Consider the following 27,004-nt stretch of genomic DNA (forward strand, 5'->3'; position numbering starts at 1 on the left):
GTGTGTGGGATGCTTGTGTGCGGCTGCAGCTTCAGTAACACGCGTCCCCTTGGAGACTAGAGCAGGAGCAACACGTGATACTCCGCCTTACTTATCAGCTTTAGAGAGAGAGAGGGACGCAGTGGGAGGAAAACGAAATGAGCGTTTTCCTCTCTCCTCCCTAAAGCATCTCGGCGTGGGGGGAATTTGGGAGAGTGGGGAACTCAAACGCAAAGTTGACGAACTTTGCACATCTTTTACAAACGCCATTTTGGTTCCTCTCCGGAACAACTTTTGCAGCTTCTTTCTTTCTTTTATTTTTTTCTTTCTCTCTCTCCTCAGCTCATCATCACCATCATCATCATGTCTCGGCGAAAGCAACCCAACCCCAACAAAGTCAAGCGTAAGTTACTCGGCTCTCCTAAACACTCTCTCGCGGGCCTGCTGTTTATTTGATGTTTTCCAGCGTAACTTTGGAGTTGGAGTCAGTGGGAAAGTTAATGCGGAGTAAGAGGACACTTTTTTTTTTCCAACTTCAGCTTCCTCGTTGCGCGAGGACAGACCTGATGCTCGCAAACCTGCTCCAAACAGCACCGTTTCTCGCGGACATCGGGCGTGTTTCTGTGCACGCAACTTTGCGGTTATCTTTACTAACTTTTTAGAGCGGTATGTTAGTTGTTGCATGCGATGGTGGGGTTGAAAGTCTGTGGCTGTTAGCGCGTTAAGCTAACGCGCCGCTGTCGCGCGGAGCATCACATCTCGCGTGCACTTTGATCGCCTCGCGCTTAGGTCGCTGTCGACCAACGAAATTGTCGTTTTTTATATATATATATATATATATCGATCGTTTTGCATGCATTTTAGGTTGTTGTTGTTGTTGGTTTGTTCTAGTTCGACAACAACCTGTTGCGTCACAAAGTTTGTTTATCTCTTTAAGGATGGCCTGTTTTTGATCACGAAAGCGTTCAGGTAGTTGTCGAGGTAGTTCGAGTAAAGAAAATTCGGTTGGTTGTGATTCTGTCACACTTTTAGTCGCTGGTTCAGGACTGGTTAAGATGTGCATCATCAAATCAAACGCGTTAGGTGTTCATATGTTGTTTTAAAGTGTTTCTGCAAGTTCTATTGAAAGAGTTTGTCGTTGTGAACTGAAGGAATGGATGAGTCCGCGCGGTCTCTCGGGAGACGGCAGCAGAGCTCGAGCTGCTTAGATAATGGTTGCTAGGCACTTGTGTTCCGTCTTTTTTCCGCCCCCCCTCGGTGAGGCAGAAACTTCAAGAGAGACGAAGGTAAACGTGGCAAATTCACTCGCCACATTTTGTGCATCCTCCACGGTGTCTGTATGGTTTTAAGACGCTGTGTTGTGTAGTATTTAATCAAGGGTAGGCCTCTAGGAACCATAGATAAAATACTGCAACAGCATTATTTGTGAGTGATATTGCTCGATCAATATCAAGTAACTTACCCAGACAGTACTGGTACGTCTGCAAGATGTCTGTTAAAGATTGCTTCATCTGGAAAGCATCTGCTGTGTACAAACATCTGATAGACGTCTTTAAGATGTCAGTTTTACATGCATTCTAAATCATAAGCATCTTAAAGACATCTTCTAAACGTCTATTTGACATCTGATAGGAAACGTCCTATGCATTCGTCAAACTGACGTCTCCGTACGTGTGCTGTCAGGGTACACTCTAGAAAGATTGGCTAGTTAGTGCATATGTTTGTTGAATGGACAAATGTGTCCTTTATGTGTATTTGGAAATGATCGTACTAATGACTGCCCTGATAGCACTCGTGCATCACAGAGACGTCAGTTTGACATCTGCAAGACGTATTTGTTAGAGTGTTTGCTCATCTGCAATACGTCTACAGGACGTTTCCCGTCAGATGTCAAATAGACGTTTAGAAGATGTCTTTAAGATGTTTATGATTTAGAATGAATGTAAAACTGACATCTTAAAGACGTCTATCAGATGTTTGTGCACAGCAGATGCTTTCCAGATGAAGCGATCTTTACCAGACATCTTGCAGATGTATGTGTGCTATCTGGGTGAAGGGAAGTCATATTTACAAATGGGAAACTGAATTCTAGATGATACACGATTTGCGATGTTGAAAGACGTGTGTTGATTTGACATTGTGGAAACGTATAGATAATATCATATCATATATATATATATATATATAAAGAGATCAGTGAGCGGAGAGCAAGTTTGAAGCGAATTGGCGTTTATCGCTGAACTTTTACAGTTTCTTCACACTTAGTTGTGGTACCATCCATGGATAAATAAGTTGGTAGAAATGAATATTTTTCATCATTTTTGAATGTGGTTATTTGGGTTTATTTTTCACAATATAATTCTTTTTTTGTTTAGACTACTTCCAGGTTATGCTTCCATCTTGAATTTGTGACATATCCTAGTAACAAGCACAATATTCAGAGGAACAAGTTTCCCAAGTGCACTTGAAGCCAGCAGTAGCTCCAAAATATAAGCCAAAGCATCAAGTTTTGAGTGTCACCAAGTAACACGCAAACAAAAAGACTTTTGTAATCTCTTGTCTCCAGCTCCACTCCAGGTTTTCCATTGTGCACTCCTCCAGTGAAACACCTTTGACTTTCCAAAACCCCATTCCATGCTCCGCTTCCACTTCACACCGCTTACATACTCCGGTTTGGCGTGGACTGGTACAAATAATACACAGTCCCAGTACTGCTCGACCAATCGCATTCGATGATGGGGTCGTGGCAAATCAAGAAGTTTCCCCTTGCCTTTTTTTTTTTTAAAGGAAGGGAGGAGAGGACGGATCCGGATGAGCAGTTCACATTCCACTATGAAATTCAACACTGGAGACGAGCAGAGTCTCGAGCTGCAGCAATGCACTATCACTACTCGGACATCATGCCTCTCTCCATCTCTAAATAGAAGATCTTATGTGATCCCTTAAAATAAAAGCCCAACCTGATGTATTTAGCTGGACCATAATGATGACAGTAAACACATTTTCTCTGCTTTTCCCTCAAATCAGTAATGGCAAAGTTTGGCAGCCAGTAGGACCATACAGGGTCCTTGCAGCCAGTCTTAAAGGATCAGCTTGATGATGTTGTGGCTAAAGAAGGAGGATGTTTCCATGTAGTTTTGTTTGTTTCCTCTTTGGCTAAGGCTAATAGGAAAGTATGCTTTATCTTTTTTATTTTTAAAGGCACGTTCTAGAGAGTCTAAAGTATGCACAAATGCACATAATTTGATCTTTGAGCTTCGCTAATGGAGTTTGTGAAGAGTCTAGTGTTTTCACATGCAAGACGTAGTGAATTAAATCCCAAAGGAAATGGAGATTGATGCTGAACGGTCAGGGAAGTTTTTCAGTGAATAGAAACCCATGCATACTGTCCCAATCTGGTGTCCAGTCCCTCTTGGGATATTTTCCAGGGCTAATTAAAAGTATATCACCCTCCCTCGGGTCTCAGTTAGTGTCCGGGGTATTGACATTATCTAAATTCATTATAGTAATTCCCAAGATACCTACACAGCAGGCCTCGGTTGTGGCTGCCAAATGATAAACACGTTACAGCTCTGCTTTGCATCAATGACCTTCTCAGATTTACATTTCATTTTATTTGATGTTCTATCTTCGAATTACCATCTTACTTGAAATGCTTTGTAAATAACTGATCCCAGATTCAATTGCATGAGGTGCATTTGAAATATTGCATCTTGTTATACCATTTTTAGCCACTAATGTTAGGCAGCTGTACCTGGTTTATGCATTCTTCATCCATTCATTCACGATGTTTTGCTTAGTGCTCTTATTGGTTACTAATGCTATTGAAGTCTAAATGAGACCTAGAAAATGTGCAACCTGTGTTATCCTGATGGAGAGGGATCTGCTTTTGGCCCTAGGGCATGATGGATTGGTCCATTGGCTCCCAGGCTATATTTATCCTGCCTTTTTTAGATAAGATTATATTCCATCTCTCCGTAAGGCGTATAGTGGAGACAGGAACACAGCGGGGGAACAGCTTTGAGTGAGAGATGGAGGAAAATGAGCCCTAAGGTGTATTTGTTGGTTCCCCAAATTAGGCGTTTATCCATAAAAATTAGGATGATGTTGTACAAGTAAACACAATTAACATCACACAAAAGAACTAGATATTCAAACTGACCAACTCATTCAAGAATGGCAGCAATTAGTTAGAGATGCAGAGTTGTGGGTTTAATTGTTGTAGGGGTTTGTTGATTTTATTAGCACACAGATTTACTGGTGTTTTATTAAAACCAGTGGTTTATTTCAGAGTGACACAGGCATGCTTCTGTCTGGACGTCCATACTAGAATAGTGTTGGGTGCTGACACTTTAGCCTCAGCTATATTTGTGGTTGTCCTGGTTGAAGTCCCTCACTGCCTACTGTTTGTTAATGCAGTAAGAAGAATGCAGACATTTCATGAATGCTGCTTTACCTCCTTCTCACCGTGGCTCATTATTGTTAACAGGCTGGATGTGTCATATATGGGATTGGAGGCTTAACCTCAAAAATTCAACCAATCCTCTCTGTGATTGCAGGAGATTGTTGTCATGGCCCACACAGGCAGCACTTATCTTTGGCTGTGAAAACATGAAAAACATGTTTGGTTCAGAAACGTGTAGCTGCTGAAGAACTAGCAGTTGCAAAAGATGTAGTTCAAAGCAATTCTGATCTATTCGCTAAGGCAAGCATATGAATCATTTGCAGGTTGCTTTGGATAAAAGTGTCTGATAAATTCATAAATGTAAATGTAAGCATCACTATTTTGGTTTCTCAAAACCTTAATTATTGAACTTGTGTACTTTGTATGATGCATTAAATCATGGCCTGTTGAGGTGAGATGTTACCTTTTCAAATGGTTTATCTAACTCACAATAAAAAAATCAATGAATCAAAATCCCATAGACTTGAATTAAAGAATAGACCCAAGTCATATCTAGAGACTTGGACCAGTAGGGAAATTGGTGGGGGGTATGAAAGTAGCCCAATTCTGTTTGAAAATCCTGGACCTGGCAACACTGACTCTGGCAACCGCATAATAATGTGTTCTTTAAAGGCAGGGTATGTGATTTTTCAAAAACACTTTAGAAAACTGATTCGGGCCGAATAGCAAAACAAACTTGTAGCCAATCAGCAATAAGGGGCGTGTCTACTCGTGATGTGGAGGAGAGCGCGTTCAGTCAGTGGGACGGACATTAGCCGAGCCGAGCGACAGAAAGATAGAGATGGCAGATAAAAAAACAAAAGAGGAAAACGTCTGCGGAAAGATAAGGCAAGAAGTAGGACCCGTGTAAATATCGGATCAGCTTTCCAGCGCTGATCCAGTTTTCTGTCGGGGATTTGTTGCACCGCGCCGCTCACGTCCGTAGACACGGTGTAACATTGGTTTAGCTTTGTTTCACAGAACTAATCGTTGCCTGGGTTGCGTACGTATATGTGGGGCGGAGCTATCAAAATAGGGGCAAGACCCTTTTGGGGTAGGGGCATGTTTGTTTTGGTGATTTCAAATATCAACATTGGCTACCAGAAATCACTTACTCTGCCTTTAAGTGTACTTTGAATCTGGTTTTATTGTTCAACAGCTTTTATTTAAACGTTTAATTACAATGATTGTCATGCTTTTAAAGTCTGTAGCTGTAGGATTGTTGAGGACCTTTCATCAGAGTACTGACCCAATCATCTGCCCTGTTGACCAGTCTGATGATCAGGCTAATGGGCCATTAGGCCACTGAATGCATCTTTTCGACTTTTGACGATGCCTCACAAACACCTCTGAAGCCCTGTTACTGCGGTCCGTCTTATCACCTTTCCCCGCTTCTCCCCCGAGCCGCTCCAACCAGCAAATAATGTTGGTATTTGCTAAGAGTTCAAAGTCTAACCCAACGGCTATCACAGATGTGAAAGAATGCCACAATGGAGGAGAGGACAGGAGGGAGGCAAAGCAGGGAAGGAAAAAATGGAGCTCTAGCAAGCTGAGAAGAGGAGATGAGAGGAAAGACAGGAAGTGAAACTTGCCTCTTCTCTGAGGTGGAGGGGAAAGAGATGAAGGAAGTGTTCGAACAATAGCGAGTTAGTCGCTCGGCTGTTTTCCCTCTCTGAGATTCAGACTGGCCTCGTTTTTATTACTTTTTTTTTTAGAGCTCTCACTGCTTGTTTCCTCAAGATAAGTGTTTAGGCTAAATCTAAAGCGTTATTTTTTAGTGTGGGCCGACTGATGCACGGCTCGTTTTCTGTCTCAGCTCTCGTTTGCTCTCTCAAGCCTGAAGCTCGCTCTCTCCCTCCCTGCTTGCCCTGCCTCTCTCTTGCTGACTAAACAGTTTTGTCAGCTGGCAGTTGCTCGCAGGATTTGCGATAGCTTCTGGAGGCTGGGACGAGGGGGGAGGGTGGTACTCACAGGCAGCACTTGTTGCTTAGTGGAGCTGGCCGAGAGAGAAAAAGAGGGAGGGAGGGAAGAAAGGGTGGAACAGACAAGACGCGAGTGGTTGCAGAAAGAAAAAAAGAGGCCAGCAGCATCGCACAACCAGTTTCTGTCTGATTACGTGTGAGGGAGAGAGGAAGCAAATGATACAATTGCACTAATCGTCATCTTGAGCTGGAGTTGGGACACCAAAAAGGGTATTTTGTCGTAGCTTCGTTGCAGGTTCTGCATCTGACACGTTTGAGGACATGTAGACAGGCCTTTGTGTAAATGGCACAAATCTGGTCGTCTTATGTCAGGCGCTAATCGAAAGCCGAGAGGTGGCCGTCTGCTCCGCTGGTCTGCCACCCTGCCACTCGACGGATAACAAATATAGCCCGCGAGGATGAGCTGCCTTAATGACATGTTACCTGGCGGCCGCAGTGCATGCTGGGAAAAGATGTAATCCTGAGATGCAGCTCAGCAAATATGACGTGTTGACCGCAGCAGATCTGTTTATAGTCTTTATTGTGTCATTTTTGGGTTGCTCCTTTTATACTGTGGAAGATAAATATTGAGTGTGATTACCATTAAGTCAATATGTTGTTTAACAAATTAAATGTTAATTTATATTGTCACTGTACTAAAGTAAATTATGAAAATATTATCTTGAAAATATTAAATATTTTGCAAAATATGAGCAGTTTAAACAAAAACAAAAAAACACAGGATTACAGAAATTATAGCAACACAGAAACTTTGACGTGTGATGTCAGCCTTGATAAGCAGATTTATTCTTAGTGTTTGCATTAAACATTAAATCAGTATGTTAAGTTAACATGAACTTCAAAATTTAGCTCTCATTGATTCCCACTTTTTTGCCCTCATTTAGCCCTGGTTTAAAAACCCCTGCTTTAAATCATGTGGCTTGAGATATGGAATTACTGGCAGACAGTAACATGTGCGGAAACCCAAAACACCTAGTGATGCATCTAAATTTTGTGGCCGAAATAGCAAAAAAAAAAAAAAATAATAAGGAATTTTTGGTTTAATTCAAAATAGTTTTGGACAGCCAAACTCAGTGATGTTTAATTATCGCTTCTCTGAAGATGCATTTTGACCGTGTCATTGCCTATTTTGTGCATGCTACAATTATTCAAATTACCCTATTACTCAATTACCCAAACTTTATTTTATTTTTTGGCTAAATGAAAACTTCAATTTTGGTTTCAGTACAAAATGTATTTTGGTGCATCGCGACTAGCAATCTCATAGCAACACCCTGGCATCATAGCAGTGAGTTTTGCACTTTCTTTCACTAAAGTGCAGTGCCATAGAAGTGTGTTGTGTTGCAAGTTGTGCTTTGTTTTCATTCCATCCCTGGTTCTTATTTGAAGTCCCTCCATGTTGAACTTAAAGGGTTAGTTCACCCAAAAATGAAAATTAGCCCATAAATTAACCACCCTCAAGTCATCCTAGATGTATATGACTTTTTTCATTCAGACGAATCCAGTCGGAGTTATATTAAAAATCGTCTTTGATCTTATCAAGCTTCCCTGTAGCTGTTTATGCAGTGATGGATAAGAAGCAGATAATTCCCAGTCAGTCATCCTCTTTTTCAAAACCGAACCATACACATACCCATACCCATCCGCATCCACACCCATACACACACACACACACACACACAATGTCCAGCCATCTCATGAGCTGCAAAGGTACTGTTGTTTGTTCTGCAAACACAGGACACACCTCGTATCCACAGAGACTGGAGCGCATGCCCCTAGTCCTGCTGAACCTCAGGCTTGTAAAGAAGTCAGACACACACCTTCTTGCAACCTCTTGTGCAAACATACGGGCCTCCACCTCAGAGCATCCCTTTGCACAGCTGCTAGGAGTGTAGGGGGAAGGGAGGATGATATTACTGGACTGGCCTTGGGATGAAGGCGGGGACACGGGGAGTGAATGAAGTCAAGGCTTTAAAACTCCACCAGCATTCCTGCTTCACACTTTCTTTAATAAAACTGGTATTGCACCTGCAAGTTTAGACAAAACGATTGGTCACATTTGACTTTGAAACTGACATTTCCACCAGACGCTTTCCAGTCAGGACGGTCTGACTAAGATGCATGTCAGTGTTACTAAGCTGAAGAACTCTTCCTGAAAGGCACACCCGGTCCACTCAGAAAAATCTCCCAGAGTCGTCACACCAGGAGAAGAATCACACTCCTCAACGACAGCTCAGCCATTCTGAAATAGCACCAGGCCACGCTCCTTCTGTTTAGGGACATCAGCATTAGTAAAGATAGGAGATGCTGATATGCTGGCTACTGTTTTCAAAATAAATGCATCTTTGTGATGGAGCCGGCTGAAATTATGTGGGAGGGGGTTGGGTTAGAGAAGTCTAGGGCTCCAAAGTGGGCGCTCAAGCCTAATTTTGGGCTGCGAATTCGAATGGTCAGGTGAAAAGGTAAAGGTGTGTCTGCCTCACTGGTCTGGGGTTAATGGTACACCGTCTAGCTCCCTTGGGAAACAAGGAGTCAATGGGGAAGGCTCTGCTGACGCACCCTGAGGAGACGCCACAAAAGACAGCGAGCAGGGTTCTTTCTTCCCCTGAAACCTGGCCTTTACCATCAGGGGCTGTGTACACAATGAGCAGACAGAAACGCTGCCCTCATTCAACACCTACTTCACAGCAAGCCTGCACGCTTGGATATTTCTGAGTGACCCACCCAGAACACATGTGGAAAACCATGAAGTCCAATCAATAATGTAAAAGTTACAGTCTACTTGGATGAATTTCACCCCAAAATCAGATAAAAAATAAATAAATAAAGAACATATTTTGAAAAAAGAAACAAAAACCTGTTTTAGGACTAGGCAATATGTCCAAAAAATCATATCTTGGTATTTTTTTGGCTGAAATGCTTTAATGAAATGAAATTTTCTATTTGGATTAAATATATATATATATATATATATATATGAAGAGTTCATTAAGTTTGGGACCAGTAAGACTTGTAATGTTTTTAAAGAAGTCTCGTAAATCATGAAATGTAGAGTTATCTGCTTTTGCTATAAAACAAACTTTTAATATGTAAAACAAACACTTTCAATGAACTTTAATTTTGTAAATTACCTGTATTTGTTTAAGTTATTATTACTTAATAAAAAAAAAACGTAATTTCTGAAAAAAATAAAAATGGAGTTATCGGTTTTTGCAAATGAACTCTTCATATATATATATATATAATTTAATTATTTATTTATTTAACATCCTGCTCAATCTTGTTCAATGAAACAGTGTTTAGCTATATTAAAGGCAATGAAAACAAATATAGTGAAAGTAGGCTATGCTATCCATTATGTGCAAAAAAGGGGCTAAAATCATGTAACATTGTAACATTACAATCAAAAAACAAAAATAATGCTTTTTAGAGCAGAAGTTCAGTTCACTAAACTAAAAATGAATGTAAATAAACACAAGAGCACATATTAGTTGCATTATATTTTGATTACCCCATTACTTCTATCATAAAATACACTTACTTGTATGTTTAAAATTCTACATATGACACAACTATTGCGCTCCTATTCTATTGTGCTCCATCTGTTTGGCGCGGTGCGGCACTCGTTCACTGAAGTCTGTGAAGTTTAGCGGAGAATAGACTTGTGCCGGTATTCGGTAATGCGATATATCACGGTAATGAATATGCACGATATTGTTATCGTGGGCACTTCTAAATACCGTGAATAATTATATATTACAAATTATTCCGAATTTTTAATGCATTTTAAGAATACTTTTCCCATCAACTGGTCAAAATGCACAACACCGCTGTATGCTGCGTGAAAGATGCGTGCGCACTGTGATGTAAACAAGCGCGGACAAGAAGCACAAGGCGGAACATGTGAGAGACGCTCTGGATGAAAGCGCACTTTCACTCTCTGACAGCAGATGGCGAATCGCATGCATGAAGGCTCCTGACAGCAAAATGGAAATATTTCCATGACTTTCTAACGTTTACAGATGGAGAATATACTTGTGAAATGTAAGTTATGCACTGATGAAAACGGCACATCTCAAACAGCGCAGGAAACATCTCTGTGCGAGCCGCTTTAAACTATACGTGTTAACTATATCAGTTAAATACCAGTTATTTTAAAGCCCTTAATTTAAAGCATGTCTCATGTTTAGGACAATCTGGATTATGCACTTGCCCCGCAGCATCTCACTCTGTGTCCTCTGTTTTTATTCAGATGCGCTCGTATCAAGCTACTGTATTTCGATATAAGCGGTATTGCGATAAATTCGATATACCACCCAGCCCTATTTAGGACCATCAAGTTTTCAGCATCTTCTGCAAAAGAGGCTTAATTTTCAATTCGCTGTCAATTAATGTTCTTTTGCTTTGGAGTTGAAATTGACAGTTTCTTGTGAGATTCACTCACCAAGTGAACAAACCTGAAACCATATCTCACAATTTGTGCACCCGACCTATTGGCATTTATCTTTTCTCCTGGGCAATAGCTGGTAGGATCTCGCTGTGTGGCTCAAAACAACTGTTTGTTTGAATGCACTGTAATCCAACCTGTCTGTGCCTGTCAATGAGATTATAAGCGGGGATGAGCGGTAACTGCCACATTGCAAAACATCTTCATCAGTGTTAGTCATCAGAAAACCATTCGGATTCATCTACTTCCTTCATCTAGTTTCCGTCCAACCAGAGCATCCCACAAAACATGTCTGTCCAAGGAGTGTTACCATTAACCAGGGAGTTAGGACTCCACTTGTGAACTTTGTTACCAAGTGCTTGAGGAAAGTAGAGCAGAGGCAATAATAAACTTAATCAGAGACAGAGAGCAAAGAAGATAACCAGGCTGTTGATTGGCACATCTGGAGAAGACCAGATCAAGGGTCTGTCTGAAAGTACAGACTTCACAAAATGCACGTCAGGGTTCTGACAAAATGACTGCTTCGCTCATCCTTGTTGGGTTATGGCTACTACTAGCCTGTATTTTGTGGTTGTGCAAGTTGAAATTGATCCGTTTAGAAATGTCATAAATCTTGAAACTCATGCAGATATTTACAGACACATGAAGGGTCATAATCTTCAGCACGTCAAGCTCAAAAACTTGCAACATTTGAATGAAGAGTCCATCTTGTGCCCTTGGTGTTTGATGTGCAAAACGTCTGTTTTGTCTCAATCAGTGTTGCGTAACTGGTCATAAAGTGGGTCGTGTCCCTGTAATGTCTTCTCCTAGATTGCGCTCATTTCATTCTGCCATAATCTTTGAACAAGGTCAGTGGGCTGCTGATAAGTTCTAAAGAAAGTTACAAAGAAATTGACAATCCTACAGTGCATGTAGAAAACTAATGTCACAAGATTTGTTGCACTTTTGCATTGTTCTTCAGGCTTTTAGACCACCATAGATTTGTTCCCAGATTTCAGGGGTGAATTCGTTTAAATCCTCGACTGATGATGATTGGTCGCTTTTCGAGCCGCACGTCTGTGTTTGTGATTCAACCGCGTGTTTCATGGCTTGCTAAAGAAATGGCCTATCCCACAAGGCTGTGTGTGAGTCTGTTAAACCTCTGCAGAACAGGAAACGGTGCATACTGGATGTTTTTTATTCAGGTTCTCATAATTATGATAACTATTGTGCTACATTTAGGGAATTGTTCATCAGAGCTAGTGAAGTAAATGGTTTTAGGGGAAAGCAGGCAGGAAAAGTACTCCTCAGTTCTGCTAATCTGGCTCTTTTGTTAGTGGTAAACATTAAATACTTAATCAGGTCATGCTCTAAGAACCTCTCGCCAAGAAAAAGCTCAAAATCAGTGGAGGAAACCAGAACTTTTTCCTTTTGAGTCATGTGACCGTTTCAGGCTAAGCCTGCTAGCCTTTGTTTGAAGGTTGTAATTGTCCCTTCCTGCGTGTTTTAACCCCTTTTATCCTTTCAGGACCTCACAATGTTGAGGGCTGTCACCCACCCACCAATCTGTACCCACTCTGGTGCCGCCTTACATCAGGTGGGACCCTCTTTATCAGTGTGTGGGCAAACATTAAGGGGGCCTGTAGAGATGGAAATGAGGCCTTTGCGGCCCTGCAGCCGAAATGCTGGTGCCCTAACGCCTCTACAGACTGTCATGAAATTACAAAAGAGATTGGTCTGTAATGACCACCTGTCCTTTGACTGCTGCTGGGCTTGTGTACTTACTTTAATTTCTGTACCAGCTGATGTCATTGAGATTCATCATCTAAAGGAGGTTTCAAGCTAATTGACGCTTAAAGAACAATGCAAGCATGAATAACGGCATGTTGTGATGTCTAGTGGATAACATTGTACATTTGTGTACTTTACTCCCAAATTGAGTCTTTTGAGTTTTACATAATCGTTCGTATAAATACGTATTGGGATAGTAGGTGACACTTTTTTTTTTTTTTGAAGCTGACACACTTTGTTGTAATTAAAGTATTTAAATGCACAATTAAAATAGCTAAATAACATAGAAGGGTTGGAGCTCCAAATAACATGATATTTAATTGTTGTTTTCACCAGCTTTACAGTAAAAATCGAATTAAGTCAGATTTGATGTCTTTTCATGATGACTAAACCACAAAAGACTGTGTAAAATGGACTATATAAGTACTATAAAATATAATCTGCTGACTGTTTGTTTTTAAGTATTGCATGTGAGGCATCCGCAATACGAGATAAATGTTTTTCATACCGCAGATCCATTTGCAGTTTTATGCTAAATGATCACATTGTATGATGGCTAGCTAATAGGTGTAATAATAAAGCTTTTATTTCAATCATGTCACATATACAGTCTACTCTGGAAATCCAAAAAGTTTTGGTGCTTTTGATAAAAGCTTAATTGACCCTTTTTCTTGTGTGGAATGGCATTTGGTGATTACAGCAAAATGCATTCAATGAATTAAATTCTCTCCCATCAAGTTCTCGCTTTTGGCTTGTTCTTTCTTTGTAGACCACCTCTTCAGCCTTTTGTAGGATGGTCAGCCTGATGCTAAACACCAAGCTGCCACATTTAGGGAAAGAATCATGACTTTAACGCTCTCAGCCTGCAAATTGTCCTATGAAGTTCCAGCGCCTCCACCCCCACCCCCCATTCTAGATGAATCGCTCCCTTGTAGGAGCATGTCCTCAGGCAGACGCCTATGTAGAGAAAGCCCTACACGGCAACTCTGGAGCTGTACGAAAGGGAAAAAACAATGTGACTCTTATTTCAGGCAGGGGAGGGGGGGCCGTACGTGATGTGATGCTAGGGAGTCGCTTCAGCACAGCCGAGAAGCCCTGCGCGTCAGCACACACTGGAGTGTGATGGATGACCCCTGCTGCAACCGCCGGCCTGGTTGTCACTCAGGCGAATGGCAATAGCAAACAGCTGGCAGACCGGGGCGCGATTGGCCGAAGGAAGTCATGTGGGTTGGCTTTTGGGGGCGGAGCCTTAAAAGTCGGTGGCTGACGGCCGTCACAGCACCAGTTGGCTGATGTTTTGGCCTTGTACTTTAGCCTGCATCCTTGCTCTGGAGTTTAGGCCATGTAACGTTGTAACAGAAGCCAAAAGGGGGCCGGAGGGGAGGAGAGGTGCAGAAATGATAGAGTGATTGAGTGAAAGAAGAGGGAGTGAGGTAATGCACAGTGACCGACGATAACATCGCCGTCAGAACTGGGTCCAAGAAGAGCATTCACAAATCTTGCTTTAGATTTTCTCTCACCCAACAAGCTTCTTTTTCAAGGGAGGGGAAAAATCAGCCACAACTCATGCATGGTCACTGCATGTCTGTTTATGTGTGCACGTATGAGCCACAGAGAGATGTTCTCAGCATCAGCTCGATGAAGGCTGTATTCTTCTTGGCTTCACAAAGAGCTCCATTATAGCATGCCGTAAGAGGCATATCTGCCTAGTTCTCTGTCAAACACCCCTCCAGTGGTTTTCCTTCTCTTAGTCTTCCAAATAAATGATGGAGAACCCACCGTGGCAGCTCGCCAGTCTCAAAACCTGACCAGCTAGCACATTATTTACAGTGAATCAGGTTGTTCTAGCTTTGGTAAAATTGACTAAAATTTTTTACAGAATAGGTATGTTAATCTTTTTTTTTGTAATGATCATCTACGTTTTTCGCTTTGAACACCATTTCGTGCAATTTGCGAGGGAATCCCTTTGCAGTAGTGGTGCATTTACTCAGATCAATTTCAGGATTTGTGTGCACAGCATCGTGGGCCTCTTTCAGGATGGCTTGTAGGAGCTTGCCGGTTTAACAGGACTGAAAAGGCCTGGAGGTACCCCCACGCACCTCCTCCTCTTCCTACTACTTGTCTCTTTGTGTTCTCAGGTGTACAGTGAATTTAGAGTCTACTTCATGAAACCAGCGGCCACACCTATACCTCAACGGTGCATAAAAGAGAGATGGTTATCGGAAGCATCTCTATACTTTTATTGCAAAGCACAGTTTGGCTAACACCATCTTATAAGCCAAACCCTTCAGTTATTATGCAGCTTTTTAGATTCATTAAAAAACATTACTTGCATTCATGCCGACTTGTGCGCACAATACCCTAAATAAGATTTTTACTTGATGGTTACGCCACTTGATATTAAATTTATATCTTTGTTGACAATTGTATAAATGTTTCTCAAAATTAAGGACTTTTAAAAAAAAGATTTTTCCGCCACTTTATCTGGGACCCTCTGATTTCATTAAACTGAAAGTCAGCTTTGAACATGCTGAGCATTCTGTTTTTTGCCTCCAGTTGTTGATGCATCCTTTATTATCACCAATAATTTTCAAACAGAAGTTGTCCAATGGTAGAAGTGAGTTGCACATCTACAGGACCCAAGCATAATTCAGTTGTTCTAGTTGCTGATGTGAGCCATGTACACAGTGAGGTTTGGAGAGCCTTCTGTGTGCCTCTGGATTTATGGAGCCGAGCTGTCACTGCTGCCCCTCGATGAATGTTCCATTTGTTGCACAGATAGACAACTGTCAAAGTAGAACAGCATTAGCCTACTGCGTCCTTTCTGCCATAAAAGCTGCCACCCCGACCAGCTCTGCCGAGAGAGAGGGAATCGGGGAAAGAGGGAGGGAGATGGGAAGAATTCCCATGTGACTGCTTCCCAAGAGGATTCTTTTTTTCCACAAATGAATTAAAAGTTCCAGTTTTGCACATAAAGCATATGAAACAAAATTGAAAAAGAACCATGTACTGTTGAGTACAAAACCAGACCTTTAATCGCTCAAATTGAACCATGTCAGTGAACAGTTGCAGTTGCACAAAGCGGATGTCTTCATATCCACAGATCGCAGTCAAAGCGTATCATAGAGAATGGCATCTTAGCAAGTCGGACGGGGGAAAGATCTCTTGGTCTTCCTGCAGGAACATGTCTGCTAAATAAAGGAGCGATCACAACAACAAGAACAACAGGAGGGAAGGAGATTAGATGCTCAGATCCTCCTTTTCATCCAGTCCTCTACACCTCACGCACTGTTTAACCAGAGTAAGCCTGGGATGAACGTCTCCATGTAGTCTCGCATCATTGTGATTCTTTTCATGCACGGCTCTTGTTTCTCCCTCAAGGAAGCATTCTAAAATGGCTGCCCTGTTTTGGACGGATTGGTGGGGACAGCGATATTCTTTGAGAGAGCTTGTGCACACACACGCCATCTGTAATGAGGGTGGACAGTGTATGCTTTTTCCAGGCAGCTGTCAGTGGCACACTGATCTGTCAGCATGGACCCTGCATCTGCACTCCTCTGTAACTCACACCACGGCTCTCCACAGAAACCGGGTACGAGCCAGCGTCTGTCTTCGCTTACAAGAACTCTGTCTTAGCAAACCCGGCCTCTCTTTTGTGAGAGAATGCAGTTCTTTCTCTTTCCGCCCATGCATATTTGCATGGATATGGAGATGAGCCTGAATGCGAGGCAGTCCTGTCCTCAGACTTCGCCCATCTTCGTGAGCAGTCAACCGCTCTCGCAGTACCCCACTGAGAAGTCTGGCCAATCCGAGGCACCATATGTGTCCTTTAGACCCAAATAAAGGCCTGCCGTCTGCAAGAAAGAAGGGTCTAAGACTTGTCCCTGTCGCAGGCACCTGTGAGGCTTGACAGCTGAGTCGTCCGTTGCCAAGGACCCCTCAATTTGCATGCTTGTTTACATCATCTCTTAACCTCTGAAGAGCCAGGAACTACCGAGCCTGCGCCACAGCTGGGGCTAGAGGTCCCCCATCCCCCTTAAAACACATGTGCACCAAATATTCCAGCGCATCCTTGGAACCCTGCTGTACTTCAAGGATCCGTCTTAAAGCCATTTAGCAAGAAGCAGCAATGTGTTTTCAAAGTGACTATGATTGGGATGCTTTAAAACATTTTTACTGCATCTGAGATGCTCGCACAGATACAGAGCTTGTTTGCATGAAGGCGAAGCAGCCAGGGTTGATTTGGAAATGAAAGCCACTTCCTGCGCAGCACAGTTTAGCATGTTGCCTTTTATGATGTATGCTTGACTCAGGTGTTGAATTATGTTTGAGTAAAACAGTCGATCACACAGATTGATGCCACAAATTCATTGCAGAACCACTCTTTTTATTCAAAGCTGAAACGAAAGTTGCTCCTTCGATGTAGTCACATCTTACATTCATAGTTTCTTGTTTCCTGTTGCCATGAAAAATCAGTCAGCAGACAAAACTGGATGTGCTGTCTTGTCAGTGGTTGAAGCTAGCATCTTTGCAAATTCGTAGGGCTGGTGACGTGTCTGCTTTTGCCTTCTTTGGTTTGATGGGCTAATGCTATTCTCTGTTCTGCTCTAATATAAACCATCATCTGTAAAAGGAACTCAAGCCTCACTGGAGTTTCCACATGTTGCCACACAATGGCTGGTCAGATGATTTAAATTTGCTATGTCTTTGCTTTTGATTGCATTGCCGGCACTTCAGCTGAATGATTGAGAAACATCCTGAGGGGTAGTTTTGACCATTCACTTGTACTAAAAATGTACCATATTTTTGGTATTACCATATTTCTTTTGACGTGGAAACAGCATAGTACCATTGTGTTTTGCAGACTTTATAATGGTAATACCATTGCATTCTTTGAAGCAAGTATGTTTTGCGTTCTCAACGTTGTCACAAGGGGCGCTGTAACAAACATTAACACAAACTGTCTTCTTCTATGGTCATTTTTGCTTTTCAAGTCATGGTTTAGCAACAATTTGAAAATAATTGTTTAATAATAAACTCTTATTATTCAGGAAGCTTAATATAAACATGTCAACACAGTCAGTGTAATGGCATAGACTGCCCCCTTGAGTATCGGAGGTTAATTACGCAGAGTTAAAATGCATGTAAAGTATATAATGGGACAGCGTTATTTCACTGGCTTGGCTATGCGTTTACATCTCCACGTGACTGCGTTTCTGGCCCAAGGCCCACTTCTGATGCTTGCAAAAAAAAATCTACTGTAGAATTAGGGCTGTGCAATATATCGAAATATCGCAAATGTACATATCGCAATACGCATAGTGCTCGAGTAAAACACATACCGTTCACTTTCATAAGTTGTTGTTGGGGTGCTTTCTTATTAGAATCAGAATGAGCTTTATTCACCACTTAAGTGTGCGCAAACTCAAGGAATTTGTTGTGGTTTTACAGGAACTCTTGGTACATACATACATACAAATAACCATATATATATGACACAAGATAGTTATAGAAGTTCACAGAACTGACTCAGCAACAGCTGAGTAAAACAGTTTCATCTGAGCATGTGGCACTTTAAGCATTATCGTATCGCATATCGAATATCGCATTTTTCTTCAATATCGCACAGCCCTATGTAGAATGTAGGTTTTGTTCAAGTGGGAATTGGTGTCAAATGATTGTCTTTTGTAGCATAGTCTAAACTGAAGTAATTAGTATCAGCCTTTCTGTGTGTTTATGTCTTGTAGGGTGTACGGTTTGCATTGATAAGGATACGAGACCTCAGGGTGGTGCAGGTTCTGGTAACTCCCGTCCTCCGCCCCCCTCTCTCCCCCTCTGTGTCTCTGGTGTTTAGTAGAAACAAAGCAAACAAGCCAGGGAGTGAGCAGTTAACTCAGTGCAGTCTTTCATGCAGCAAACGAGCAAACTGGCCTGTCCCGTTTGTCCAGATTCTCACCTCGCTCTTTATCTGCGTCACCTTGCCTGCTCCTCTCATTCATCAGTTTTTTTTTTCAACCCTTTCTTTTAAACTCTACACCTTCCTGTCTTTGCATCAGGTCCCATCTCCTGTCTGTCTTTCACAGGTTTTTATCTTGGCCTCTCGCTATTGAAACTGATATTGAGGGGTGATGTGCTAGGCAGAGAGCGGAGCTATCTCAGCGCGCCAACTGCTCTCAAACACGTCGGTTCCTGCACTTGTCCGTGCCTGTCATCCAGCCCTGAAACAGAGCAGTAGCATTCTTTCACACACACACATATACACACACACACACACACACAGTGCTCATACTCACACATGGAGGCGGAGGTAATCACATAGTGTGCGTACACAAACAGGTTTAACCCAAAAATGAATGTAGCCAATACCTGCACTCATTAAACATAAATTTAGCCTAAATTAAACGTGCACGAAAAGAATTCTTTCCTGGCACGAAATAATTAGTTAATTGTGGTTCATCGCAGGGCATCCCTCTATTTTTTTGCGACTGCTTTAACTTTTTTTCAACAAACTATTTGTTAAAGTCTGAATCTAGAGACTCATCTAATTAGTTGTGTTCGCAAAGAATGTCTCACTATAACTGGTGCTCATACTTAAGGTTATAGATTTTAACAAACTCTATAACCACAGCATTAAACTTTGTGGCATAATTTTGCACTTCAGTAATGAATGGGAGTGACGGCAAATTAAGTCACAAGACATAGATAAAATCATATGACTATTTTGATGTGTATATATGAATCTACACTACCGTTGGTGAGATATTTTATTTTATTTTTATTTTTTTTAAAGAAGTCTCTTCTGATTACCAAGGCTGCATTCATTTAGTCAAAAATACAGCAAAAATTCCTATGATGGAAAATCTGAATTTTCAATTTTTTTTTACATAAATCATTCTAATATGCTTATTTGCTGCTCAATAAACATTTATTATCGATGTTGAAAACAGTTTGTGCTGCTATATATTTTTGTGATACAGTTTTGCAGGGTTCTTTGAACATAAAGTCCAAAAGATGAGCATTTGTTTAAAATAGAACATTTTGTAAACTTGTAAAATTATTTACTGCCACTTTTGATCAGTTTTATGCATCCTTGTCATCATACTGACCCTAAACTTATCAACGGTAGTGTATTTGGTAAATGTGTTACCATAAACTTAGTTTATATGCAAATTTGCAATCTTATCCTAAAATGTGCATTAAAAGATGTGAATGGAATCTCTGTTACAGAGACTTGGGTGTAATATGGAAGCTACTTTGCTACAAATGTATTATATATTTTTTACTTTAAAAAAAATACACTTGTTAAATCACAGTGGTAATGCATCAAGGATGCTGGCTGTGTAAAACCAATCTGGCCTGCTCATTTGCTGATGTATTCCTCACTTTGTCTCTCCTTTTATTTCCTCCTCTGACTACTGTGAGATTCACACCAAATCTTGGCCTCTCGCTATTGAAACTGATATTGAGGGGTGATGTGCTAGGCAGAGAGCGGAGCTATCTCAGCGCGCCAACTGCTCTCAAACACGTCGGTTCCTGCACTTGTCCGTGCCTGTCATCCAGCCCTGAAACAGAGCAGTAGCATTCTTTCACACACACACACACACACACACACACACACACACACAGAGTGAAGTGCTCATGCTCACACACGGAGGCGGAGGTAATCACATGGTGTGCGTACACAAACAGGTTTAACCCAAAAATGGATGTAGCCAATACCTGCACTCATTAAACAGAAATTTAGCCTAAATTAAACGATTTCCTGGCATGAAGGAATGAAGTGTAACCTGTAGCAGTTAATTGTGGTTCATCGCAGGGCATCTCTCTATTTTTTTTTTTTGCAACTGCTTTAACTTTTTTCTAAAAAAAACTTTTTTAAGTCTAAATCTAGTGACTCATCTAATTAGCTGTGTTCGCAAAGGAAGTCTCACTATTACTGGTGCTTATACTTAAGGTTATAGATTTGAACAAACTATAAAAACAGCATTAAACTTGGTGGCATAACTTCTGCACTTGTGCTTCAGTAATTAATGGGAATGACAGCAAATTAAGCCACAAGACAGACAAAGTCACATGACTATTTTCATGTGTATATAAGAATCTAAGCTACTGTTGATACTGTTGATTTTTTTTCTTCATGTTTTTAAAAGAAGTCTTTTCTGCTCACCAAGGCTGCAATAATTTGATCAAAAATACAGCAAAAACATTAATTTTGTGAAATATTATTACAATTTAGAATAACTGTTTTCTATTTTAATTTATTCCTATGATGGCAAAGCTGAATCTTCAAATGATTTTTTGTACAGAAAGCTGCTCAAGAAACATTTATTATTGTCGATGTTGAAAACAGTTTGTGCTGCTTCATATTTTTGGGATGCAGGTTTGCAGGAGAGTTTTGCAGTCCAAAAGAAGAGCATTTATTTGAAATAGAACTTTTTTGTAAACTTATAAAATGATTTACTGTGACTTTTGATCAGTTTAATGCATCCTTGCTTGAAGTAATAATGTTTTTTTTTTTTTATTATTAATCATACTGACCCTAAACGGTTATGTTATGTTATGTGCAAATTTGCAATTTTATCATAAAATGTGCATTAAAATATGTGAATGAAAACTTAATTACAGAGACTTTGTGCAATATAAAAGCTTTTTTTTTTTTTTTGCATATTAATGTTATATTTTTTAACGTGGGAGAAGACATGCAGGCTGGGTGTGTTTCACGGGGGCAGTGCTTAAAATCCATCCACACACACACACACACACACACACACACACACACACACACACACACACACACACACACACACACACACACACACACACACACACACACACACACACACACACACACACACACACACACACACACACACACACACACACACACACACACACACACACACACACACACACACACACACACACACACACACACACACACACACACATATACACACACTCTGGCATGGCTAAAGACCACAGCAACCTAAAATGTCTCCTCCACCCAGGCCATTATACCTGCCTCTTTGCCTCTCAATTAGGCAGTCTTACCAGCTACTAATCTGATAATCTCTGTCCTGTCTCTCTCATCCCATCCTCCATCTCTCTCACATCTCTCCTCTGACGACTCCTTCGCTCGTCTCTCCATCTTGTCTCCATCCCCCACCACCAACGGCAAAGTTTCCTGTGAACTTTTTATGGTCATCTGTCTTCAGTCAGTTAAGTCTCCCTCTCCCTCTCTCTAATTTAAAGACGCACGCTCCATCACCCCCTCTGCACGTCTCCTCTCTTTTGAAAAGCTCCTGCACAAAGAGGATAAAGCGACGCAAGTCTCTCCTCCTCTTCGTCTGTGCATCTCTGTATCCCTCCATCCTGTCTGCGGACGGCTAACAGACGTTAAACGGGCCAATCACTGATTAGTGATGCAACAAAAGATGCTGAACAACTCCTTTCTGTGTTTATTAGGAGCAGGCCTAGACAGAATGTGCAAAGTTTTCCTGTGCTGACTTTGCCAAAACTAATTTAAACATTAGGTAATGTCGGAAATATTATAACTGTACTATTGTAAAACATTAGTAATAAAATACTAGTCTTCTAACAAACAAGTATTTAGCAAGTTTTTTTTTTCTGTTTATGTTTTTAGCAGCTGCAAGTTAAAAATAGTCTACTCATAATACTGACAGTATTATCACATAAACCTAAATAGAAATAGGCTGTATAAGCAAAAATGTATTATGGCAATATTCTTAATTCTAGATAACAATATACACTACCATTCAAAAGCTGGGGGTCAAACTTTAAAACGTTTTGAATTTTTAAAATAGTTATTAATAATGCGTCTTCATATATTGTGAAATATTACAATTTAAAATAACTTTTTAAAAGAAAAATTTTCAATTTGAAAAAAAAAAATGATTTGCTGGTCAAGAAAAATGTATTATCAATTTCATATTTTTGTGGAAACTGATTTTTTTTCCCCTTGATGAATAGAATGTTAGAAATAGAAAGAACAGCATTTATGTGAAATAGAAATCTTTTGTAACATTATAAATATCTTTACTGCCTCTCTTGATCTATTTAATGAAACCATGCTGAATAAAAGTAGTAATTTCTTTTAAAAATGGACCCCCAAAACCTTCAAATGGTAGTGTCATATCATCATTATTTTGAAAATGTGAAAATATTTAAAGTAAACATATTAAAAAAAAATTATTTCACAAACCTTCACTACACAAATCTTTCAGAATATACATCACTAAAAAGTAAGTCAAATAAGTGAGTCAGATGTTGATTCAGTAACTGCTCTGAACCTACCAGTTTGAATTATTCTGACGAACCCTTTACTGAATCATTCAGAGTTTGAATCTTTTGAATTAATCAAATATCTTTACTGCCTCTCTTGATCTATTTAATGAAACCATGCTGAATAAAAGTAGTAATTTCTTTTAAAAATGGACCCCCAAAACCTTCAAATGGTAGTGTCATATCATCATTATTTTGAAAATGTGAAAATATTTAAAGTAAACATATTAAAAAAAAATTATTTCACAAACCTTCACTACACAAATCTTTCAGAATATACATCACTAAAAAGTAAGTCAAATAAGTGAGTCAGATGTTGATTCAGTAACTGCTCTGAACCTACCAGTTTGAATTATTCTGACGAACCCTTTACTGAATCATTCAGAGTTTGAATCTTTTGAATTAATCATTTTAAGAATCCCTTCATGAGAATCAGGTGTTTGTGAATCGGACCAAAATAAAAGTGATACTCAAACATAGCAACTGACAAATTTCTGCTGTATATCGTTTTAACCCGGCCAAAATAGTTTACAAACAGACATTCAAGGGAATTGTGATTTCTAGAACTTGCACTACTAACGAGTCTTGATTCAAAGCAGCCTTTTTGATGCGAGTTAAATTGTACCATGACTGCAGGTCAAAGTCCAGCCACTGAGATCGAGATTGTCTGTAAGAATGGGTCGTTTCATAGGGCTATGATTCAACACAGCAGGTTTTGCAATGCTTTTATTACTTTATAACAGATTTCAAGGTCAAAAGTCTCATCCCGAAAGAAAGTGTGTGTGAGTGAGAAAGTGTGTGTGAGAGTGTTTTTGAGAGCGTGTGTGTGTGTGTGTGTGTGTGAGTGTGAGTGTGTGAGTGTGAGTGTGAGTGTGTGTGTGAGTGTGTGTGTGTGTGTTATTTCACAAACCTTCACTACACAAATCTTTCAGAATATACATCACTAAAAAGTAAGTCAAATAAGTGAGTCAGATGTTGATTCAGTAACTGCTCTGAACCTACCAGTTTGAATTATTCTGACGAACCCTTTACTGAATCATTCAGAGTTTGAATCTTTTGAATTAATCATTTTAAGAATCCCTTCATGAGAATCAGGTGTTTGTGAATCGGACCAAAATAAAAGTGATACTCAAACATAGCAACTGACAAATTTCTGCTGTATATCGTTTTAACCCGGCCAAAATAGTTTACAAACAGACATTCAAGGGAATTGTGATTTCTAGAACTTGCACTACTAACGAGTCTTGATTCAAAGCAGCCTTTTTGATGCGAGTTAAATTGTACCATGACTGCAGGTCAAAGTCCAGCCACTGAGATCGAGATTGTCTGTAAGAATGGGTCGTTTCATAGGGCTATGATTCAACACAGCAGGTTTTGCAATGCTTTTATTACTTTATAACAGATTTCAAGGTCAAAAGTCTCATCCCGAAAGAAAGTGTGTGTATGTGTTCATAGGCATGCATATTAAACTCCCTGTTTGTGGTCTCCCTGCAGTGTGAGCAGTGGTTGCTGACACACGAGGTGCACTGCGGTCCCTCTTCAACCCTCGAACGGCAGCAGAATAACACAACCTCGTCTGAGGACGGGTAAATATACCTCACCGTCCGGTCCGGGCCGAGCCGAGGCTGCCTGTCCGCGTGAGCAACCTCACTGTTTGCACATGCAGCATGGATGACTGGCCTGCTTGTCAAGTCCCGCCCACAAGTTTCACCTGAAACTTTGAGTTTTATCTCTTCTTCTTTATTTCATCCTTTCATCCACATGTCTGTTCATCTTCGCTGTTTTACAGTCACAGCACAGCTCATACTCCATAGTATGCCACACATTCCTTTGCTCTGTCATTCATCAAATTCAGCTCTTCCACTCTTTTGCAGTGTGCATGCGACCCATAACTGCAAAAACAGTGAAGCTAGCCATGCGTGCTGCTTAATAGGCTTTGGATCCTTTTGAAATTGAGTTAGGTAAACAAAACAATGTGCAAATCTACTATTTGTCAAGTCACAGTTTATTATTTTGCTTTATAAAAGCACAGAAACCTTTAAGCTTGAACTTTGTAATCTGCTTTCAGCTCTTCAGATGTCACATGCACTTCATATACATGCTAACGTGCGCTGCATGAAGCTGGGATCTATCAGTGTGGCGTTGTCTTGTTTTAAGACTCTTGTGCTGAAAACATGAGATGGTTTTCGGTTCAGGTAGGGTGGTTATGGACATGACTTCAAGATGCAGGGAGGAATCTGAAAAATGTATTTGTGTTTGTTGCTTTGAAGAAAAAGAATGCTAGTAGATGTAAAGACAAAATACCAGACAAAGGCCAGAATTTTGTCATCAGTCCAGGCGTTGAAATGTCAAAGATAAAGATAGAAACTACCATTGTGGTGACCATTTTTATTTCAATGTACTTTACTAATTTTTAAAATTAAGTTTTATTTGTTCACATTAATTAATGCACTGTGAACCGACATGAGCAAACAATGACCACTTGTATTTTTATTAAATATCATGATCATCATGTACTATAATTGTACAACATATATTGCTCATGTTAGTTAATATATTAACTAAAGTTAACAAAAGATTGAAAAGCATTAACAAAATCAACTTAAAAATTGTTAACATTAGTTAATACATGGGGTATACTCTCATTAATGTAGGTTAATGTTAATTTATTATATACAGTTGTAAATTCTTAATGTTTGTCCATAGTATATTACGTAATTCATTTGATTTATTTTGTACCACTTTTAATTAAAAAACTTATATTACCTTATTTGCTTAGAAATTCACATTAACCAAAGTAAACAAAAAGATTGTTCATTGTTATTTTGTGTTAACTATTGCATTAACTAATGTTAACAAATAGAACCTTATTGTAAAGAGGAAAGGTAGTATAAAGTATCTTATAAATAATCGTATTTTATTCGTCTAGATTGTTAATTGAACAGTTTGTTGAGTCTAAATGAGAGTTGTTAGCTACATTTTCCTTTGCTCGTTCTGAAGTGTTCTCAGGTAGCAGGGTCAAAGGTCAACATTCTCTTCTGTAAAACAGCTGTGTTATCTAGGCGAAAGAATGATGCTCCTGAAAGACAGACATTCTTTTATACAAAATACAGCAGAATTACAGAATTCTAATTCGGAACAAGCAGCCTCTGACTGCCATTTCTCAGGTCATACGCCGCCAGTATGGTATGAAATTCTCAGGGCTGATAGATTGTTACTTTGGATGTGCTCAAACTGACGCCTATTCATAGGAGCATGTTTAGTTTTCAGATAATTGACTCCGAGCGCTCTGTGAGTCATGGCCTGGCTTTCTCCAGCGCCTGCAGTCTCCCATGCTCAGACTTGTGGCGCATCTGTTGAAAGTCACGGAACAGGACCCAGCCATTTATCACACACCGGCAGGGCATGTAACAGTGATAACGAAATGCATTAGATGTCGCCAAGATAACGTTAGTAACGCACTCAAATCGAACAAAAGAAGTCACCTTTTCTGCTCTGTGAGACTGTTCCATCATGGTACAATACGTTGTTTTACTCAGGTGTTCGGTAGGACGTTGAGCTGGTGCTGAGGCATGGTTGTGTGGGCCTGAGGCCTCTTTGTGAGGCAAGGCAGTTCGTCATCCACCGAAAACCTGTTTTGAGTGGCTGCAGAGATGAAGAAGATACCGGGATTTCACCGTAAACAACAGCCGCACAAAAAGACTTCAGCTTGTGGTAAACAATGCATTAAAACAACTGAGATTTACAGTGTTGGAGAATAATTCTGAGTGTTCGACGACACTAAAAAGCTGGTTTTGTCAAGGTTAAAACCAGTCTAAATCGATTGAAAAATGTCAGATGAAAGCATAACTACTTCTGATGCTGGTGTTCACTGAAAGGTCTGTGTTTGTGCTCAGCCACCCGTTTTTTGCTTAGCATATCTGTTTCTGTTCTGCTCTTGGTGCACTGAACTGATTTTATAGAGGAAGTATTTAATAAGAGGTCTGTTTTTCTCACACTACTAGATTAGGCTGTTTAGGCCACAAGGAAGCAATTGCAGAATCATGATGGTTTAAATATGTTGTCCGGTAGTTCTTTGGT

The 27,004-nt window shown here is 40.3% G+C and overlaps 1 long non-coding RNA gene across 1 annotated transcript; it reads left to right on the top strand.

Moving 5' to 3' along the window:
* Positions 1 to 112: 112 nt before the first annotated feature.
* LOC107729931 (uncharacterized) lies at positions 113 to 26,632 on the top strand. The gene is made up of 3 exons (XR_001638633.1): positions 113 to 382; positions 24,419 to 24,510; positions 26,464 to 26,632. It is a non-coding gene; the product is annotated as an uncharacterized LOC107729931 (long non-coding RNA).
* The last annotated feature ends 372 nt before the right edge of the window (positions 26,633 to 27,004 follow it).

Source organism: Sinocyclocheilus rhinocerous, unplaced genomic scaffold, assembly GCF_001515625.1.
Source record: "Sinocyclocheilus rhinocerous isolate Xijiao unplaced genomic scaffold, SAMN03320098_v1.1 scaffold67, whole genome shotgun sequence".
Lineage (NCBI taxonomy): Eukaryota > Metazoa > Chordata > Actinopteri > Cypriniformes > Cyprinidae > Sinocyclocheilus > Sinocyclocheilus rhinocerous.